The sequence below is a fragment of the Pan troglodytes genome, chromosome 8 (genome assembly GCF_028858775.2).
Source record: "Pan troglodytes isolate AG18354 chromosome 8, NHGRI_mPanTro3-v2.0_pri, whole genome shotgun sequence".
NCBI lineage: Eukaryota > Metazoa > Chordata > Mammalia > Primates > Hominidae > Pan > Pan troglodytes.
The window spans coordinates 19,458,815-19,480,723 of record NC_072406.2 but is presented as its reverse complement, the minus strand read 5'-3'; the positions used below and the strand labels follow the sequence as shown (position 1 = coordinate 19,480,723).

Here is a 21,909-nt window from a genome sequence, read left to right as displayed (position 1 = left end):
ACTCAAAATATGATTATCCAAAAGGCAAATAAATTCAAGGAGATGACTTCTTTTTTGATGAGATTTTAAAAAACAACAATGAACATTTTTGCCAATTCTAGTTTTGGTGAATGGCAATAGGAAGGTAATATAATTTCAGGACTCAATAACATTGTAGATCTATTCTTTATGGCAATATAGATGGAAAGAAGTTTGTGTCAGGCCTCTGAGCCCAAGCCAAGCCATCACATCCCCTGTGACTTGCACGTATACCCAGATGACCTGAAGTAACTGAAGAATCACAAAAGAAGTGAATATGCCCTGCCCCACCTTAACTGATGACATTCCACCACAAAAGAAGTGTAAATGGCTGGTCCTTGCCTTAAGTGATGACATTACCTTGTGAAAGTCCTTTTCCTAGCTCATCCTGGCTCAAAAAGCACCCCCACTGAGCACCTTGCGACCCCCACTCCTGCCCACCAGAGAACAAACCCCCTTTGACTGTAATTTTCCTTTACCTACCCAAATCCTATAAAACGGCCCCACCCCTATCTCCCTTCCCTGAATCTCTTTTCGGACTCAGCCTGCCTGCACCCAGGTGAAATAAACAGCCATGTTGCTCACACAAAGCCTGTTTGGTGGTCTCTTCACATGGAGGCGCATGAAATTTGGTGCCGTGACTCGGATCGGGGGACCTCCCTTGGGAGATCAATCCCCCATCCTCCTGCTCTTTGCTCCATGAGAAAGATCCACCTACGACCTCAGGTCCTCAGACTGACCAGCCCAAGAAACATCTCACCAATTTCAAATCTGGTAAACGGCCTCTTTTTACTCTCTTCTCCAACTTCCCTCACTATCCCTCAACCTCTTTCTCCTTTCAATCTTGGTGCCACACTTCAATCTCTCCCTTCTCTTTATTTCAATTCCTTTCATTTTCTGGTAGAGACAAAGGAGACATGTTTTATCTGTGGAGCCAAAACTCTGGCGCTGGTCACGGACTGGGAAGGCAGCCTTCCCTTCGTGTTTAATCATTGCAGGGACGCCTCTCTGATTATTAACCCACGTTTCAAGGGTGTCAGACCACGCAGGGACGCCTGCCTTGGTCCTTCACTCTTAGCAGCAAGTCCCACTTTTCTGGGGAAGGGGCAAGTACCCCAACCCCTTCTCTCCTTGTCTCTACCCCTTCTCTGCTTTTCTGGGGACACGGCAAGTACCCCAACCCCTTCTCTCCTTGTCTCTACCCCTTCTCTGCTTTTCCAGGGACAGGGCAAGTACCCCAACCCCTTCTCTCCTTGTCTCTACCCCTTCTCAGCTTTTCTGGGAGAGGGGCAAGTACCCCTCAACCCCTTCTCCTTCACTCTTAGTGGCAAGTCCTGCTTTTCTAGAGGAGGGGCAAGTACCCCAACCTTATATCTCTGTGCCTCAATCCCTTATTTCCATGCCCCAACCTCATATCTCTGCAACCCAATCCCTTATTTCTGTGCCCCAACCTCATATCTCTGCACCCCAATCCCTTATTTCCACACCCCGACCTCTTATTTCTGCGCTCCATCCCTTATTTCCATGCCCTGACCTCTTATCTCTGAGCCCCAACCCCTTTTCCCACTTTTCTTGAAGGTAAGAACCCCCGAACCCCTTCCCTCCATTTCTCTACTCTCTCTTTTCTCTAGGCTTGCTTCCTTCACTATGGGAACCTTCCACCCTCCATTCCTCCTTATACTCCCTTGGCCTGTGTTCTCAAAAACTTAAAACCTCAACTCACACCTGACCTAAAACCTAAATGCCTTATTTTCTTCTGCAATGCCACTTGACCCCAATACAAACTCGACAGTAGTTCCAAATAGCCAGAAAATGGCACTTTGAGTTTTTCCATCCTGCAAGATCTAGATAATTCTTGTCGTAAAATAGGCAAACGGTCTGAGGTGCCTGACATCCAGGTATTCTTTTACACATCAGTCCCTTCCTAGTCTCTGTGCCCAGTGCAACTCATCCCAAATCTTCTTTCCCTCCCACCTGTCCCCTCAGTACCAACCACAAGCATCGCTGAGTCTTTCTAATCTTCCTTTTCTACAGACCCATCTGACCTCTCCCATCCTTCCCAGGCTGCTCCTCGCCAGGCTGAGCTAGGTCCCAATTCTTCCTCAGCCTCTGCTCCTCCACCCTATAATCTTTTTATCACCTCCCCTCCTCACACCTGGTCCAGCTTACAGTTTCATTCAGTGACTAGCCCTCCCCCACCTGCCCAGCAATTTACTCTTAAAAAGGTGGCTGGAGCTAAAGGCATAGTCAAGGTTAATGCTCCTTTTTCTTTATCCCAAATCAGAAGCGTTTAGGCTCTTTTTCATCAAATATAAAAATCCAGCCCAGTTCATGACTTGTTTGGCAGCAACCCTGAGACACTTTACAGCCCTAGACCCTAAAAGGTCAAAAGGCCATCTTATTCTCAAAACACATTTTATTGCCCAATCTGCTCCCGACACTAAATAAAACTCCAAAAATTAAATTCCGGCCCTCAAACCCCACAACAGGATTTAATGAACCTCGCCTTCAAGGTGTACAATAATAGAAAAAAGTTGCAATTCCTTGCCTCCACTGTGAGACAAACCCCAGCCACATCTCCAGCACACAAGAACTTCCAAACGCCTGAACCGCAGCAGCCAGGTGTTCCCCCAGAACCTCCTCCCACAGGAGCTTGCTACAAGTGCCGGAAATCTGGCCACTGGGCCAAGGAATGCCCACAGCCCAGGATTCCCCCTAAGCCGTGTCCCATCTGTGTGGGACCCCACTGAAAATCAGACTGTTCAACTCACCTGGCAGCCACTCCCAGAGCCCCTGGAACTCTGGCCCAAGGCTCTCTGACTCCTTCCCAGATCTTCTCGGCTTAGCGGCTGAAGACTGACACTGCCCGACCACCTCGGAAGCCCCCTAGACCATCACGGACGCCGAGCTTCCGGTAACTCTCACAGTGTAAGGTAAGCCCGTCCCCTTCTTAATCAATACGGAGGCTACCCACTCCACATTACCTTCTTTTCAAGGGCCTGTTTCCCTTGCCTCCATAACTGTTGTGGGTATTGACGGCCAGGCTTCTAAACCTCTTAAAACTCCCCAACTCTGGTGCTAACTTAGACAATACTCTTTTAAGCACTCCTTTTTAGTTATCCCCACCTGCCCAGTTCCCTTATTAGGCTGAGACACTTTAACTAAATTATCTGCTTCCCTGACTATTCCTGGACTACGGCTATGTCTCATTGCCGCCCTTCTTCCCAATCCAAAGCCTCCTTTGCGTCCTCCTCTTGTATCCCCCCACCTTAACCCACAAGTATAAGATACCTCTACTCCCTCCTTGGCAACCGATCATGCAACCCTTACCATCTTATTAAAACCTAATCACCCTTACCCCACTCAATGCCAATATCTCATCCCGCAGCACGCTTTAAAAAGATTAAAGCCTGTTATCACTCACCTGCTACAGCATGGCCTTTTAAAACCTATAAACTCTCCTTACAATTCCCCCATTTTACCTGTCCTAAAACCAGACAAGCCTTACAATTTAGTTCAGGATCTGCGCCTTATCAACCAAATTGTTTTGCCTATCCACCCCATGGCGCCAAACCCATATACTCTCCTATCCTCAATACCTGCCTCTACAACCCATTATTCTGTTCTAGATCTCAAACATGCTTTCTTTACTATTCCTTTGCACCCTTCATCCCAGCCTCTCTTCGCTTTCACTTGGACTGACCCTGACACCCATCAAGCTCAGCAAATTACCTAGGCTGTACTGCCGCAAAGGTTCACAGACAGCCCCCATTACTTCAATCAAGCCCAAATTTCTTCCTCATCTGTTACCTATCTCTGCATGATTCTCATAAAAACACACGTGCTCTCCCTGCCAATCGTGTCCGACTGATCTCTCAAACCCAAGCACCTTCTACAAAACAACAACTCCTTTCCTTCCTAGGCATGGTTAGCGCGGTCAGAATTCTTACACAAGAGCCAGGACAACACCCTGCAGCCTTTCTGTCCAAACAACTTGACCTTACTATTTTAGCCCAGCCCTCATGTCTGCATGCAGCGGCTGCCACTGCTTTAGTACTTTTAGAGGCCCTCAAAATCACAAACTGTGCTCAACTCATTCTCTACAGTTCTCCTAACTTCCAAAATCTATTTTCTTCCTCATACCTGATGGATATACTTTCTGCTTCCGGGCTCCTTCAGCTATACTCACTCTTTGTTGAGTCTCCCACAATTACCGTTGTTCCTGGCCCAGACTTCAATCCGGCCTCCCACATTATTCCTGATACCACACCTGACCCCCATGACTATCTCTCTGATCCACCTGACATTCACCCCATTTCCCCAAATTTCCTTCTTTCCTGTTCCTCACCCTGATCATGCTTGATTTATTGATGGCGGTTCCACCAGACCTAATCGCCACACACCAGCAAAGGCAGGCTATGCTATAGTACAAGCCACTAGCCCGCCTCTTAGAACCTCTCATTTCCTTTCCATCATGGAAATCTATCCTCAAGGAAATAACTTCTCAGTGTTCCATCTGCTATTCTACTACTACTCAGGGATTATTCAGGCCCCCTCCCTTCCCTACACATCAAGCTCGAGGATTTGCCCCCACCCAGGACTGGCAAATTAGCTTTACTCAACATGCCCTGAGTCAGAAAACTAACATATCTCTTGGTCTAGGTAGACACTTTCACTGGATAGGTACAAGCCTTTCCTACAGGGTCTGAGAAGGCCACCGCAGTCATTTCTTCCGTTCTGTCAGACATAATTCCTTAGTTTAGCCTTCCCACCTCTATACAGTCTGATAGCAGACCAGCCTTTACTAGTCAAATCAGCCAAGCAGTTTTTCAGGCTCTTAGTATTCAGTGAAACCTTTATATCCCTTATGGTCCTCCGTCTTCAAGAAAAGTAGAATGGACTAAAGGTCTTTTAAAGACACACCTCACCAAGCTCAGCCACCAACTTAAAAAGGACTGGACAATACTTTTACCACTTTCCCTTCTCAGAATTCAGGCCTGTCCTCAGAATGCTACAGGGTACAGCCCATTTAAGCTCTTGTATAGACGCTCCTTTTTATTAGGCCCCAGTCTCATTCCAGACACCAGACCAACTTGGACTGTGCCCCAAAAAACTTGTCATCCCTACTATCTTCTGTCTAGTCATACTCCTATTCACCGTTCTCAACTACTCATACATGCCCTGCTCTTGTTTACACTGCTGGTTTACACTGTTTTTCCAAGCCATCACAGCTGATATCTCCTGGTGCTATCCCCAAACTGCCACTCTTAACTCTTGAAGTAAATAAATAATCTTTGCTGGCAGGACTATGCTGAATCTCCTTAGGCACTCTCTAATCAGATATCCTGAGTCATCTCAATTCTTAGACCTTTTATACCTGCTTTTCTCCTTCTGTTATTCCATTTAGTTTCTCAATTCATCCAAAACTGTATCCAGGCCATCACCAATCATTCTATACGACAAATGTTTCTTCTAACATCCCCACAATATCACCCCTTACCACAAGACCTCCCTTCAGCTTAATCTCTCCCACTCTAGGTTCCCACACTGCCCCTAATCCCGCTTGAAACAGCCCTCAGAAACATCGCCCATTCTCTCTCCATACCACCCCCCAAAAATTTTCACTGCCCCAACACTTCAACACTATTTTGTTTTATTTTTCTTATTAATATCAGAAGGCAGAAATGTCAGGCCTCTGAGCCCAAGCCAAGCCATCACATCCCCTGTGACTTGCACGTATATGCCCAGATGGCCTGAAGTAACTGAAGAAGCACAAAAGAAGTGCATATGCCCTGCCCCACCTTAACTGATGACATTCCACCACAAAAGAAGTGTAAACGGCCGGTCCTTGCCTTAAGTGATGACATTACCTTGTGAAAGTCCTTTTCCTAGCTCATCCTGGCTCAAAAAGCACCCCCACTGAGCACCTTGTGACCCCCACTCCTGCCCACCAGAGAACAAACCCCCTTTGACTGTAATTTTCCTTTACCTACCCAAATCCTATAAAATGGCCCCACCCCTAACTCCCTTCACTGACTCTCTTTTCGGACTCAGCCCGCCTGCACCCAGGTGAAATAAACAGCCATGCTGCTCACACAAAGCCTGTTTGGTGGTCTCTTCACATGGACGCACATGAAAGTTTGTGTAAAGATTTATTACACCAAAACTCTGTGAGCAGTTCATGAACCTTCAAGGAACTACCATGTATTACATTCAAAGACAAAGAAAATCAAAACTTTATCTATCTTGGGGCAGCCACGATATTGAAGACAGGTCCGTAGTATTTTCTTGATTCTGAACATTAATTTTGAGCTCTTTCAGAGAAGTAGAGGAAGATGCAACATGGAATGTCCTTTATACATCATTATAACTCCTCCCTGGCTTTCTCGCTTGCCCTGAGGTGACCCACGTTTTAATATGCAACTTGAAAGTCTGTTTAATTTAGAAAGAGTCATGACCAGGAGTTTTCAGAGCAAATTTTAAAAGTCATGATGGGGATTGGAAACTAGACCTAAACTTGAAAGATGTTTGTCAGCAAGGTTTTATTGTATTCCATTCGAATCTGCAAGCAGCCAAAGCACCAATGATAACGTAGCACCAGCAATAACAATTATAGTAATAATATCTGCCATTTTTGACCATTATCCTGCAATAAGTGTTGTGCTTAATATGCATGATTTCATGCAAGTCTCACACTAACCCTTTGAGGAGACAATACATTTTGTATCCTCATTTTATATGCAGAACAAATGGTAGGAGAATTGGGTTATAACAAGGAATCAATAAACAATGTAAATGCATGCTATATGATAGTAGTAGTATCTTCACATTGAAAATAATTTGGCTTCAGTAAAACACATTTTAATCTGTCCTGTTAAATTGCTAATTCTACACTTAATCTTAATTTTTAAGTTTCATGTTTAAGGACTATGAACAGAAGGGTTTTAAATCTTAGGTTTAAATAGTAAAAACTAAGTCAGTAATCAGATATATATATATATATATACATATATATATAGAAAGAGAGGGGAAGAGAGAGAGAGAGCATAGTATTGTGATTTATTTTAAGGAATCTGCATTTTACTCAAATTTATGAAGCATTGGAGTACACAATGATAGCTGCAAGGAGACAAAAGCAATGGCCAGGTGTGGTGGCTCACGCCTGTAATCCCAGCACTTTGGGAGGCTGAGGTGGGCAGATCACTTGAAGTCAGGAGTTTGAGATTAGCCTGGCCAACATGGTGAAACCCCATCTCTAATAAAAATACAAAAATTAACCAGGCTTGGTGGCACATGCCTGTAATCCCACCTACTTGGGAGGCTGAGGCAGGAGAATCGCTTGATCCTGGGAGGCAGAGGTTGCAGTGAGCCGAGATCACACCACGGCACTCCAGTCTGGCCGATAGACCAAGAGTCCATCTCAGAGAAATAAAAAATAAAAAAAAATAAAAAATAAAAAAATAAAAAAAAAACCAAGAACTGATTATGCTAATCCTGGAGGAAAGAGATTGAAGGTAAAGAAATAAAGAAACATGTCAAAAGAGTACTCAGTCATCTAAAAGCCTCCTGCCCAGAAGAGTTGTTGCATTTTTCTTCATGGCCCCAACTGCTAGAATTACAATTAATGGGTGGAGGAAGCCACACACACATGGACCCACACACACATACACACATGGATCCACACACACATACACACATGCACCCACACATTTACACACACACACACAGAGTTGTGGCAAAATTGAATAAGCTACCTTGGGTGGAAATGAACCTCCTTTCACTGGGGGCATTTCAGCAAAGACTTCCATGACTAGTGTGGGCAAGAAGAGTTGACCAGAACATTAAGACCCCTTACTGTGCTAGGATTCTCTGCCTCTTAGGGGAAGAGTGTTGAAGCTGAGAAGTCAGAATTAATGTCACCATTTTGCCATGACTAGATCTGTTTGTGTTGAAACCTCAAAAAAATAGGCAGTATCTTGAAGACACAGAGACACCAACCAGGGGAGGGAAAGTACTTGTTTATTCCAAGGAACTCCTTAACAACGACAAGGGGGTAGAGGAAGGAAAGTATTAATAACTGGGCTGATGACATGTGAATGACAATAGAACAGCCTCTCCTGCCTTGCAGATGATAATCTCCCCAGTGACCTTTCTCCTTGCTACACGTTTTCACAGAGAATCCAGCTCCCCAAACCTCCCTTCCACAACTCACCACACTCCCACCTAAGACATACATTAAATTGGCTCATTCCTCATGCCAGAGAAGTCTAGATAGGAGAAAATGAGTCTTTATTGGCAAGAAAGAGCCAGCAGACAGATAGCAGATGAACGGGAAGGAAAGATCACTCGGCTATTTTAAGAGAACTAACAGGAGGCCGGGTACAGTGGTTTATGCCTGTAATCCCAGCACTTTGGGAAGCCAAGGCGGGCAGATCACTTAAGGTCAGGAGTTCAAGACCAGCCTGGCCAACGTGGTGAAACCTCGTCTCTACTAAAAATACAAAAAGTAGCCAGGCATGGTGGTGCACGCCTGTAATCCCAGCTACTTGAAAGGCTGAGGCAGGAGAATCACTTGAACCTGGGAGGTGAAGATTGCAGTGAGCCAAGATCGTGCCACTGCACTCCAGCCTGGGCGACAGAGTGAGATTCCATCTCAAAAAAAAAAAGAGCGAGAACTGACAGGAGATGCAGAAATGAGCATCTCTGAGAAGTGAAAGAGCCCAGGTCACTGAAGCTGATGGAGACCTAGGGGAGCTTGGTGACAGTGGAAATGGCCACATTCGTGTCACGGTCCAGCATCTGTGGCAGAAAAATATAACAATCAATTAAAGTTACAGTAAATAAACAAATACAGACCAATTACATATCTTCCTCCTTTTCTGCAGTATAAAAAGCAGTGATCACCGTTTCAAAATTTTGCAGGATGTTGATAAGTGGGAAAACATACTTCAAATTATTTTATTTCCATAAAGAATGTACGTAATATTTCTGTAAAGTTGCATTGATTCAACATACCTAAACCTGATTTCTTGTATATAGTAAATAAAACAGTGCGTATCTTATTTTTCCCTGGTTTATAAGTTATCAAAAAAATGGATAAAAAATTATGCCTGAGCGGTTGTGTATTTCCTCCATATAATGGTTCCGTATACACTCATCATAGCATACCCCCTCTGCCACCCAGTTTAATGTTGCAACCCTTGCCATTCCCTCTTACGGGTGTCATTCCTCTAACTCTGCTTTTTCTTTTCCCCATAATTACCCTCAAACGCAATGGATAACATACTTCTTTGCTTTGTTTATTGCTTGTCTCTTTCTGCTAGAATGAGGACTCCGTGAGGGCAGAGGGTCTCTGTCTGTGCTTTCCTTCATATTTCCCGTGTCCACAACAGAACCTGCCCCATGGGGCACTTGGTTCATATTTGTTGACTAATTAATTGCCCATTGTCTATTTTTCATCTGCTTTTAACACTCATTGTAGATCCCTTAAAGACAGAAACCATTTCAGCTGTGCAATCCCAGCACTCAGTGAGCGCTTTAGCGACATAGAATGGATGAGGAAACAGAAAGCAGCAGCCCTTCGCATTCAGAAGCCGGCCTGGATCCCACAGCCAGGCCATGTTATTCTCCCACCAGACATCAACAGTCACACAGAACACCAACTTCAACGAAGCTTACTCTGAGGCCACTGTCAAATGAAATGAAGCAGGCCCACTTCAGTGATCTCAGACACCATCCTTTGTACTCAGTGTGGTTGTTCATCTGGGCACCATTTATAATTTCATAACTTCATAATTTTATAATTTTATTTATAAATTATAATTTTCATAACTTCATAATTTCATCTAAACACAAAGAAAAGCAAGGCCACTGTGCCACCCACAAATGTCAAACATCCCCTCTCTAGACTAACATGAGTGACTGCTACTTGTTTGCCAATTGCAGCTTTATCCTCATTTTAGTCTCCCCTCTGCATACAGAAGATTGACTGAGATCATAGGCATAATCCATTCTAGAGAAACCTCTGCTTCCTTAGAGCCCCCTCCCAGCTCACCCAGTCAAAGCCTAAATCCTATCATTGTTTGTTTTCAACACCTCTTACGGGGCCACCCCATTTCCTCCGTGGTGTGTGTTCTCTCTTGCTGCAATAAGTAATAAGCCCAACTTTTTTAACTATAGGGGTGTTTTGGTGGCCTGTGACTGAGGGTCATAGATGGAATAAATGAATTACTTAATTGATGCTAGCATTTCATAACACATCTGCCTTGGGATTCCTTGGGTATCTTAGACATTACAACTCCCCAAAGCCTTTTGAAGGAAAAGAGTTTTACCTCTGCTTCTCTAGCAAAATAGATGGATTCTTCCAACTCCAGGAAAACCTCAGGAGATTTATCTCAATGGGTTTAGTCATCTGAAAGTAAACCCATAAGCCAGACATAAGGGATGTGAAAGACTTTTGAGTAATTTTTAAATTACAAAATTTGCTACATTATACATTGGTATAGGTATTTATTCACAACCACAAAGTTGTCACCTATAAAAACAATTTCAAGTTACATCTCTAAGCCATAGCCAGCTACTTTTTCAAGGTATTGGTACATGGAAGATTTCAGCAGTTCTTCTAAGTACAAAGTAATGAGACAGAGTAGCCCACCTGTTACTCAGCCCACCCTGACTAATGTATTTTTCTATACATGTCTGCTGACCGCCAGAGCTTGCAGCACCCGCCAGCTGGCGCCACCCCCACTGATCAGATCCTGCAAACTGCATGAAGAAGCTAACATCAGGAGCATTCCACTATAAATCTTACTCAAGGGAGTTAACCCTGTCACCTGCATGTGCACAAGACCATGAGAATGACCAATCCGGACCCTTGCCTCATTATAATACTAAAATCCCTGCCCGATGACAGGCTTATCTGCCATGTGATATATGAAAAAGTATGTCTCTACACTGCCCTTGCATGGCTGAAATTCCTTCCAAATCATGTTTACATACCTTTTATTTAACATCGACCCCTTTTCTTCCCCCAAATAAAAGATCCCAAGCAGCTCTTCCCAGGGAGCCAGCCAGGGAATCCTTCATCCTGTGCTGTCTCCCTTGTGCTCAAGCATAAGCCCTCAATAAAGCCTTGTCTGGGAAACTTGCTTGGCTTCGTGTCAATTTCTATTGCGTGGGAGCTTAAGAACCTGTGGTCCATAACAATAACAGGTCTTACTTTAACTCTGTGTTCTACAAACACAAACCACAATGAAGAGGGCTGGGAAGGAGTAGGGACTTGGAAGTCATTCTTAAAGAACATGGTGCCAATGCTGGACGCCAGTTAAAGTTGATGAGAACAGATTTTATTCAGTCTATTGCAAAGGCAAGTGTCCAGCATAAACTGAGCTCATCTTTTGTTCTGTGCACAGGTGACTGGGTGTTTCAAGGAAAGAATCAGAAAGTAGGGGTAGGGATGGAACAGAGGCTCAGTGGAGTCAGGGAAGCAGAAACTTAAAAAAGCAGGAAGGAGGTGGTTGGTTTACATGATTAGTCCATCTGTGTTTGTTAACTGGCGATTATCCAGTTAGGCTTCTGTCCTCCCATGGAGACTAGAAGGCAGGTGCCCTATCTTCAGGGGTTGGCTGGAACAAAAAGTAAATCATTCTGGCAGCCTTGAGTTTTCCCAGGCAGGAACTTAAGGAGCCTGGAGTCCTCATCCCAGGAGTGCATCCTTGAGCTATTAGGAACTGTGCTGTGACAGTGCTGACTCCTTGTTAGAGAAAAGCTTGCTTGAATGCAATTATTGCTTCACTTGAGTTTGTGCATTATTTACTAAAAACAGCTTCAGGAAAACAAGATCTTCAACAGAGATAAAAGAAAATTTGCCAACCAACAGCTCTGAGAATGGGCTGACGAACCTGTAGAAGGTCACGAAACACTGATGAAGAAAGCAATGATTAACTGGCTGCCTGTGATTGTGCACATTTCACAGAAATGTTTTGGTCATCATTTCCCCTAATTTCCCTTAAACCCCCCCTGGATCAAGATCCAGAAGCAAAGCTCCGAGAGGTGGTCTCTGAGTGCTAGTTCACTCCCTCCTCTGGTTTGCCGGCTTCTTGAATGAAGCGAACTTTCTTTTCACCAAAGCTCTCTTGAGTTTTTGGCTTTCAAGCAATGAGTAGCCCAGATCTGAGTTCAGTTACAATGATAGTGTTTGTTTGTGTCTCTTAGTGTGGGAATGGGTAGAAAAAATTGTCTGTGCTGAGTCAGCCATCCTCATGGGCCAAGGTTAAGGCCTAGTTGAGAAGATGGCTCAGAGGAGCCTTAGCTTAATCAAGAAGAGAGTCTGTTAGCGGGAATGTAACCAAGTATCCCCATTTTTTAAGACAAAGAGAACGCGTTATTTTTTCATTATTATTTTCTTCTTTTCTCTTTTCTCCTTTTCCCATTTCCCCACTTCCTACTTAGCTCTTTAGAAATGCAATTATAACATTCTGCCTTCTCCAGATGTTCTTTACAAGGCAAGCTTATCTAACTGTATACTTACTTAGAGGCTCCAGAGCAGAAACCTCTCCCCAAGGAGATGCCTCAAGAAACAACAGTCAATTTACAACCCAAAGTATTCCCGGCATGAAACTCTCTCCCACCGGGAGCATATCTTGAGACAAGTCTGCTTTGCAACCTGGTTCTGCCTCTGATGGTGCCGGCTTGAGCAGTAGATAAAGCACCGAGGCAAGTCCCATGGACCCCCAGCTGCTCACTCCCTCCCCTGCATGCCGCTCATGCCAGGCCCCCTTTTAAAAGTGCCCACTTTCTCCTCCAAAATTGAAGCAGTACCCTTAAGGCAGGAAGCCTGGACTTCTTCCCATAAGCTAGCTTTAGAATAAAATGTCACTTTCTTTATACCAGACCTTGCTCTTGTCGATTGGACTCTGCAGGTGGTGATCAAGTGAACCTGTGATTCGGTTACAGGGAGATTGACCAAGCAGCTCCGGAGCTCAGTTTCTCCCAAAAAGTATCGTATGTAGCTTCTCCCAACGTGGTGATGAGGTTACTCGTGGACATGTAAGTAGACATAGTAGTTATCTCCACAACTTCCATGCTACCCTCCCTCTACGTGTAGCACCCATGAAATTTGAGTGTCAGAGAAGGGCAGGGTGGAGAGAAACATCAAAGACTAAAACCAGGACTCTGATTCAAGAGCTAAGCCTCCTCTGCCTCTAGCCACTAGATCTCCCTTTTGGTTTAAGACAGTCTGAGTTTGCTTTTTGGTTACTTACAACTGAAACCATCCAAACTGAAATATAAATTTTAATATAATCTTTTGGGGTAAATAAGAGAACAAATCAAACATAATCAGAGGACAAACTCTTCATTTATTGTCAAGGGAACTGCAGCTAGAAAGAATAAATACAGAATGGTTTTGCAGTTTAATAGTTTGGTGCTTCATCCATAGAAGGGATAAATTTCCAAACCTATGATTCTATATGGAAAGATGGTGGCTAAGTCGGGCCCAGTAGTGATCTCAGACACCATCCTTTGTATGCAATGTGGTTGTTCATCTGGGCACCGTTTATTATCCCCAGCAGTAATGGGTTGCTCTAAGCATATGTTAAAATATAGTTAGTGAATAATGACCCCTTTTAAATTCATGTACCTACAATATGTCAATTTATTTGAATACTTGGATTAAAAACCATTGTATTGAACTAGGCATGAGCACATTGACATGCTACTGCCTTTTATAACCCTGGTCTCTCTACAAGCTCATCCATTATCTCCTAATTAAACAACAAAGGTTCCTTGGAAAGGCCCCAGTTAGACATCATTACCAAGCATTTTGCCATCATTTGCTAGATTAATGAGACTAATTATACAACCTGCAGCGATAAGTCAAGACCTTGGCGAAACAGGAGAGATGAGGTATCCAAATCCTTTTGTAAATCGCTTTAAATCGAAGTAGTCCATCCCCTATTGATAGACTGGATTACTTCAAGTGTTAGTATCTCTCTTCCTCTCAGTCACTGCATGCTCTGAAAGGGGAATGGATGACTCATAACTCTTGGGAATTCACTCTCTGCCTCTCTGCGACAGCATTGGATCCATTTTCAGCTTCACAGCATTGAGCATGTGGGCTGGGTGAGAACACTAGATATTATATTGGGTCTTCTGGTTTCGATTAGAAGAGGAGATAAGAAGAAAACTCAGTGAAACATGCAGCACATGATTAAGAACCATTCTTATCTAAAAGAATTGGAAAGAAGATTACCATTTGTTCAAAAGGTGGACTCTGAGGGTAAACGACCAGGGCTCCTGGCCCCCTCTCCTTCCTACTTGTGCAACCATAGGGAAATTACTGCATTTAATGTTTTTAAGCCTCATTTTCCCATTCTGTAAAGTGGGAATAATAATAGTACCTTTCATACACTGTTGTCTTGAGAACTCAGTGTGAGAAGGTGCTCAGCCCCAGTGCTTATTAATGCTCAATAAATGTTAGCATATGGTTTCACAAAAAGGATAATGACCCTGTTGTTTTAAAAAAAGCTAATATAGATATGTTTATACTTACATGTATTCTTACTGCAGTCTTAGTAGCATTTCAAAGGAGGGACTTGGACGTTTGTAAGATTTTGAAGTCTGAATTAAGATAGGTCTTTCAATGTGGGTGTGTAATTAGGATTGAGTAAAGATCAAGATATAATAGTTTAGGATTGGTAGACAAAGCAATTGTACGGGTTTCCAGGTAAGAGGTTCACACAATCTTAGGATATAATCTGTCGTTTCATGTTTTCTAATGGTGAGTTGATGGGTCTTTCAAGATATTCCTGAAATGAGCAATAAGGTTATTTTCAGGTTTATTTTCCTGGGCAAGAGTTTAATAGACTAGCAAATTATGTTGAAAGAACACAGTGGAATAATAAAGTCAATAAGTTCTGTGAATTTCCATGTTCAATGTAAAATAAAATAGTGGTTAACCCGAAATTCATTTCTATATAAAACTTTTGGCAGTTAATTTTGCAGCAAATTTCTGTGTTAAATTTTATTTTATGAAAAGTGCTGCTAATAACTTTGTATGCATTTACCATCTCTTCATGGACACAAAGGAACCATTAAGGGAAAAGTTGGCCTTAGATCAAAATTTCTCTTCAAGAGAATTCATATTTGTAAAATCAAGAAGCAAGTTACCATACTAAATAATAAAGGATTCCCTGAGGGGCCAGTCTCTTCTTTACTTAGGGTGTCATTAAGGTTTAATTTGTGGTCACACTACTGAAATCTTATTTTTAGAGGAGAAAAAGAAAAACATTAAAAAGAACATGGCAAAAATTCTTCCTTCATGTCAATCAGTAGACTCCATCATATTTTCTCATCATTTAACCACCCCCATGACTACATTCCTCCTAATTCAGTTTAGGAGGATGAATATTCTACAGATCCATAGTGCAACCACTCCCATTGCCCATCCTTCAGATCTCTTGCCCCTTTCATTCTGGGTCCCACCCCCTGGCAAAACACCATCCATTGGTAAACCTGGCAGTTGCAAACCGACAGCCATTTCCACTTGTACTTGACCATGAAAAATTCTTGGTTATTTTGGAAGAGAAAACAGTAGTGTGGAAAGTTCTATGTGAGTGAGGGTTGGCTACTTTCCTGCCACCTGGTTATAATAAAACCAAGTCACAGATTCAACACCACCATGTATTTAGACATTTTTATACGTAATCGTTTATTAGCAGGCAGATGGGGAGGGTTCTGCAAGCTTCGTGGAGACTGAGCTCCCTGACCTTTTAGAGATCTGTCCACATCTTGCCAGAGACTCTCTGGGTCATACACAACATTGCAGAAAGAGGATTCTGTGACCCCAACGCCTGTCACCAGGCAACAAAAAACCATCTGACTCATTCTAAACACAGGCCCAGATAGGGATGTAATTTGCTATTTTAAGTGTAAGTAATGTCTCTAAAATATTTTAGGCCACCCATACCACTTTACTACCACTAATTTTTGTAATCTCAGCACTTTGGGAGGCCGAGGAGGGTAGATCAGGAGGTCAGCAGTTCGAGACCAGCCTGATTAACATGGTGAAACCCCGCCTCTACTAAAAATACAAAAATTAGCTAGGCATGGTGGTGCGCACCTGTAGTCCCAGCTACTCAGGAGGCTGAGGCAGGAGAATCGCTTGAACCCAGGAGGCAGAGGTTGCAGTGAGCCGAGATCATGCCACTGCACTCCAGCCTGGGTGACAGAGTGAGACTCCATCAAAAAAAAAAAAAAAAAAAAAATTCCCATTTCCAACAATTGTGTTAATTAATGAGTGTCAAACTTCACAAAGAAAAATGCACTCTTAATATTTATTAAGCTACTTTTTAAAAAAGCCTGGAGTTGACCAGGGATAGAAGGAATCAAATTCCTTGTTGTAAATGCCTATGGAGGATGGGCTTTCTGACACCCTGAGAGTGAATTTCTAAGACAGCAACTGAAGGCCCCATGAGCAGACTTCAACTTTCTAATCTGGAGGGAAGTTTTAAATGATGTTCAGGATACAAAAGGTTAAAGATGTGTGACACATAGTACATGCAAGTGGAATTTGTTTCCCTTGTTTAAAACTAATCATATCTTTTTTTTTTTTTTTTTTTTTTTTTTTTTTTTTTTTTTTTTGAGATGGAGTCTCGCTCTGTTGCCCAAGCTGGAGTGCAGTGGCATGATCTCAACTCACTGCAACCTCCGCCTCCTGGGTTCAAGCGATTCTCCTGCTTCAGCCTCCCGAGTAGCTGGGATTACAGGTGCTCACCACCATGCCCAGCTAATTTTTGTATTTTTAGTAGAAGCGGGGTTTCGCCATGTTAGCCAAGCTAGTCTCAAACTCCTGACCTGAGGTGTTCCGCCCGCCTTGGCCTCCCAAAGTGCTGGGATTACAGATATGAGCCACTGCGCCCGGCCTAATCATATCTTTTTAAGCAATCAGTTGTTTCCTAGAGAAAAATATAACTAACTTACCTTTTGAAATTAAGCTCTTCCCTTTTGCTTCAGGAAAAACTCACTCAAACCAGGCTTCTCCTCTGTTCTCACACTAGAACAATAAACACAGAAGACTTCTGTGACCAAAGGTGTGGGAGTTTCTTCTCACCACCAAGCAGTGGACACCAGCTGGGTGTCCTCCAACTGAATTCCAACTCTATCTACCTGGAGATAGTGACCAATCCCATTGGTTGTAGGCTCAGTCCCCAACCCCCTCCTTCCTCCTAGTTGCAAGTCCAAGCCTCCTGGACTCTGACCAACGGGCATCAAGTCAGGGTTTCCACGACTCTCCCTGGGTTTGATTCATTTGCAAGAGCAGCCCACGGGACTCAGGGAAACACGTTTACTGGTTTATTCTAAAGAATGTTGCAAAGGACACAGATGAAGAGATGCATATGGTGAGATACGTGGGACGGGGTACAGAGCTTTCATGTCCTGGGCATGACACCCTCCAGGACCCTCCACGTGTTCCACTAACTGCAAGCCCTCTGAATTCTGTCCTTTTTAGTTTTGACGAAGCCGTGACTGATTAAACCATTGGTCATTGGTGATCAACTTGACCTTCTTTAATGTGACACATGTGCTGCCTAAAAATTCAATTCTGAGTCAAACTTGAGGTACACACAGATGTCGTTGTCAACTGAAGGGCTACAACTTTTTCCCTTGCTCTTGGTGTTTATTAAATAACAGAAAATTTGTTCCTATGTGCAAGAATTTGCAACTGCAGTGAAGTGTTCATCGTTTCCCTGAGGCTGACAGAGCACTCTCTTACCCAGAAACCCAGGACTCGCCTCCGGAGTGATACGTGAGTCCCATCTAGAGAGTCTGGGGTTGCATGGGGTGCAGGATTCTTCCTCTTCTCTCCAGACTCTGTTCTCAGACTGAGTCAAAGATTCAACGAAACGCTCCCTCGCCTGGTCATGCACTTGTGTTTAAAGAGAGGGTAGGTATGGTTCTGTTTCATTCTACAGTGCTGCCAGGTTCTGCTCAATAAGAATTGAGACTTACTGATGGCCCCAGACCCAAGCAACAATGGAAACATCTCAAGGATTTCTTTTGCCTCATGGTTTTTTCCAAAACTTTAGTTTTCTTTTAAATCCGAAAACTCTTGACATTTTTGGTGAAAACATTTTCTCCAGGACTGTGCAGAGGCTTATTCAACTGGTTGATGTTATGAAAAACATCTGCCAATGTGACTAGTGTTAATAAGCCATTCTCCATCTTCAAAGCACTCCAAAAACCTGGTTTTGTGTCATCTTGAAAGTATCCCTCAAGCACAGTCATGACATTTCTGTTTGGAGGAGAAGATGATGTCTCTTTATCTGACTTTTCACAAAATTTTAAAAATCTCAGTTGAACTTTTCCCTGTTTAACTGTATTTACAGGAGCATTCAAACCTTTTGTTAGTTTCTTTTCTTTTTTTTTTTTTTTTTGAGACAGAGTCTCACTCTGTTGTCCAGGCTGGAGTGCAGTGGCAAAATCTCAACTCACCCCAACCTCCGCCTCCTAGGTTCAAGTGATTCTAGTGCCTCAGCCTCCCAAGTACCTGGGACTATAGGTGCCCGCCACCACACCTGTCTAATTTTTGTATTTTTAGTAGAGATGGGGTTTAAAAAATTCTGAGCAAACTATTGCAAGGACAGAAAACCAAACACTGCATGTTCTCACTCATAGGTGGGAATTGAACAAAGAGAACACCTGGACATAGGAAGGGGAACATCACACACAGGGGCCTGTTGTGGGGTGAGGGAGGGGGGAGGGATAACATTAGAAGATATATCTAATGTAAATGACGAGTTAATGGGTGCAGCACACCAACATGGCACATGTATACATATGTAACAAACCTGCACATTGTGCACATGTACCCTAGAACTTAAAGTATAATTAAAAAAAAAAAAAGAGAGATGGGGTTTCACCCTATTGGCCAGGCTGGTCTTGAACTCCTTACCTCAAGTGATCCGCCCACCTTGACCTCCCAAAGTGCAGAGATTACAGGTGTCAGCCACTCTGCCTGGTCATTCCAAGAGTTTTTGACCCCAAGCACTACTGCATGAACAAATCAGTGTGTTGTGACAATGCCAGGTTTTTTCTTATTCTACAAAAAATGTGAAGCCTCTTATCAAGCCAACCCTGGATGAGATGTTACCGGTACAGATGCTAACACAATGCCCCCAAGACAGATGCCTTGTTTAAAGATACGTAGACAAAATTTAAAGTAGATCTTGGCCTTTGCTTGGTTTGAGCAGCTCTTCATAGCTGAAAATATTGCTTGAATTTCATTACTATTTACCAACCTTACTTACAAATGACATGACTGGTGTCAAGTTAGATGCTGCTGCTGCTTTTATGAGTTCATTATTCAGAACCTTTTCAGGGTCAAGAGGCTTTTCAGCAATATCTCAATTTGTCTTACCATTTGAGAGTGGATTATTTTTTTCCAATTTCTTATACTAAAAATGGGCCTAGGATTTAACTCAGTATAATTTTACATCCTAGGGATTATTAAGTTTTCACAAAAAGTGTGGCCTTTCCTTTTATGGGCAATAAGTTCTGCTAGTACGTAAGTCGAATTCTGAGTCATTTCTCAGAAAGTGACTCTTTTTAGCAAATGCTTTACACTGTTTTGAGATTGCAATGGCAATGTCAAATAATCAGCATCTTTACTTCTGAGATGTGAGGTAAAGGGTCTTTTCCATTCTGCTGGAGCCATCACTGTGGTCACAAGTTGTTTGCCAGGAAAGACACAAAATCTGGCAAGACACAAATGCCCCGTGAAATTCATTGATAAGCAGTTTCCGTTGTAAATATGAACATACAAATTTATTACATACCGTTTATTGCACTTATACAATGAAATGACTAAGAAGATTGTAGTTCTTCGTCACTTTATCAGCACAATCTGTAGGTCTAGACTTAAATTATCCTCTTCTTTCTCACATCTCATTTTCAGAAATCACCACATGGACTCTCCAACATGATTGGCAATATAAATGCTAATAAATTATAACACAGAGGGCATAATAAATACTTGAACAGAAATTGCAAAAAAAAAAAAAAGAAAATGTCACAATAAAATTCTCTTCTAACCTATATAAACCTTGCCTTGCAATGCTTACCACAGCAAAATGCCAGAGCAGAAGCTGAGTTGCAACACACACAAAAATTCCTTCCTTAGAATGGAAATGTCCCTGCAATTTACTGTTAGGTTGGGTGCAACTTGCCTGCTCCCTTGTATCTGTCAGGAGTGCAGAAGGTTGGTCAGGGGAGGTGATCTTGGGAGGGAGAGGCTGGTATCTTCAGACTAGAGTCTTTCCATGGGTACTATAGCATCCACCGATTATCAACAGCCTTCCCCAATTTGCACAGAAAATTGAGAATGGACTCCTGCAAATAAACACAGTACTGTTCACAGCAACACAACAAAGCTTAAGGATCCCTAACAAAATCCCAACAGGGCTGCTACATCACCAGCATTGTGCAGTATGTGAAGTTCAAAAACTGGGGTTTATCTATAATGTGATACCAACTTACTCCTGCAAGAATGGCCATAATCAAAAAATCAAAAAACAGTAGATGTTGGCGTGGATGCAGTGATCAGGGAACACTTCTAATTGCTGGTGGTAATGTAAACTAGTATGGCCACTATAGAAAACACTGTGGAGATTCCTTAAAGAACTAAAATAGAACTACCATTTGATCCAGCAGTCACATCACTGGGCATCTACCCAGAGGAAAAGAAGTCATTATAAGAAAAAGATACTTGCAGATTCATACGAAAAGTCATTATACGAGAAAGATACTTGCAGATTTATAGCAGCACAATTCACAATCACAAAATTGTGGAACCAACCCAAATGCCTATTAATCAACAAGTGGATAAAGAAACTGTGGTAGAAATATACAATGGAATACTTCTCAGCCATAAAAAGGAATGAATTAATGGCATTTGCAGTGACCCAGATGAGATTGGAGACTATTATTCTAAGTGAAGTAACTCAGGAATGGAAAAGCAAACATTGTTATGTTCTCACTGATATGTGGTAGCTAAGCTGTGAGGAGACAAAGGCATAAGGATGATACAATGGACTTTGGAGACTTGGGGGAAAGGGTAGGAGGGGTCAAGGGATAAAAGACTGCAAATAGGGTGCAGTGTATACTGCTCGGGTGATGGGTGCATCAAAATCTCACAAATCACCACTAAAGAACTGTAACCAAACATCACCTGTACCCCCAGTAACCTACGGCAAAAAAAAATTTTTTTAATTAGGGTTTACTTTTTCATTTACACTCCCTTGCAGAATCACCAGTGACATCTCACAAGATGCCATTAGAGAAACTGTGTCCTAGAGCGTAGCTTAAATGAGCATGCACATTTATGTCTGACTATTTCTGCTAAAGAGTTCTTAAAGAACAGATGTCAGCCTGCTGATGCTCCACTCTCTCATTGCCCTATGCATTTGAGTGTTTCAGAAGAAATTCATATGACCCCGCTGGGGCAGAGATTCGTCTGATGCCATGAAACTTCGAGTAGACACGAAGGAAAGGCAAGAAATTAAACACAGGAGAACTTGGTTCAGTATCTGGGGCCAGCAAGGAATTATGCACTTAGAACCGAGATGCTAGGTCTCAGTGAGGCAGGTTATCTCCACCTCTCCCTATCCCCACCCACCAAGCCCAAAGAAGGTGGATTAGTCTGTTTTCATGCTGCTGATAAAGACATACCCAAGACTGGGTGATGTATAAAGAAAAAGAGGTTTAATGGACTCACAGTTCCGTGTGGCTGGGGAGGCCTCACAATCATGGTGGAAGGCAAAAGGCACATCTTATATGGCGGCAGGCAAGAGAGAATGAGAGAGCCAAGTGAAAGGGGAAACCTCTTATAAAATC

At 42.8% G+C, this 21,909-nt stretch overlaps 1 long non-coding RNA gene across 6 annotated transcripts in view; it reads right to left on the bottom strand.

Annotated features, from left to right (window-relative positions):
* Positions 1-8,020: 8,020 nt before the first annotated feature.
* LOC747326 (uncharacterized) overlaps positions 8,021-21,909 on the bottom strand; it is a 47,160-nt gene continuing 33,271 nt past the window's right edge. For 5 of the 6 annotated variants that reach the window (XR_008537662.2, XR_001721208.4, XR_008537664.2 and 2 more), the window contains 7 exons: positions 20,139-20,406; positions 19,854-20,015; positions 16,999-17,071; positions 14,570-14,825; positions 12,912-14,033; positions 9,697-10,429; positions 8,021-8,817 (listed from right to left, as the gene is read on the bottom strand). This is a non-coding gene — a long non-coding RNA (uncharacterized LOC747326). The remainder of the gene's footprint in view (positions 8,818-9,696; positions 10,430-12,911; positions 14,034-14,569; positions 14,826-16,998; positions 17,072-19,853; positions 20,016-20,138; positions 20,407-21,909) is intronic. The other variant, XR_001721207.4, reaches the window with a different exon arrangement.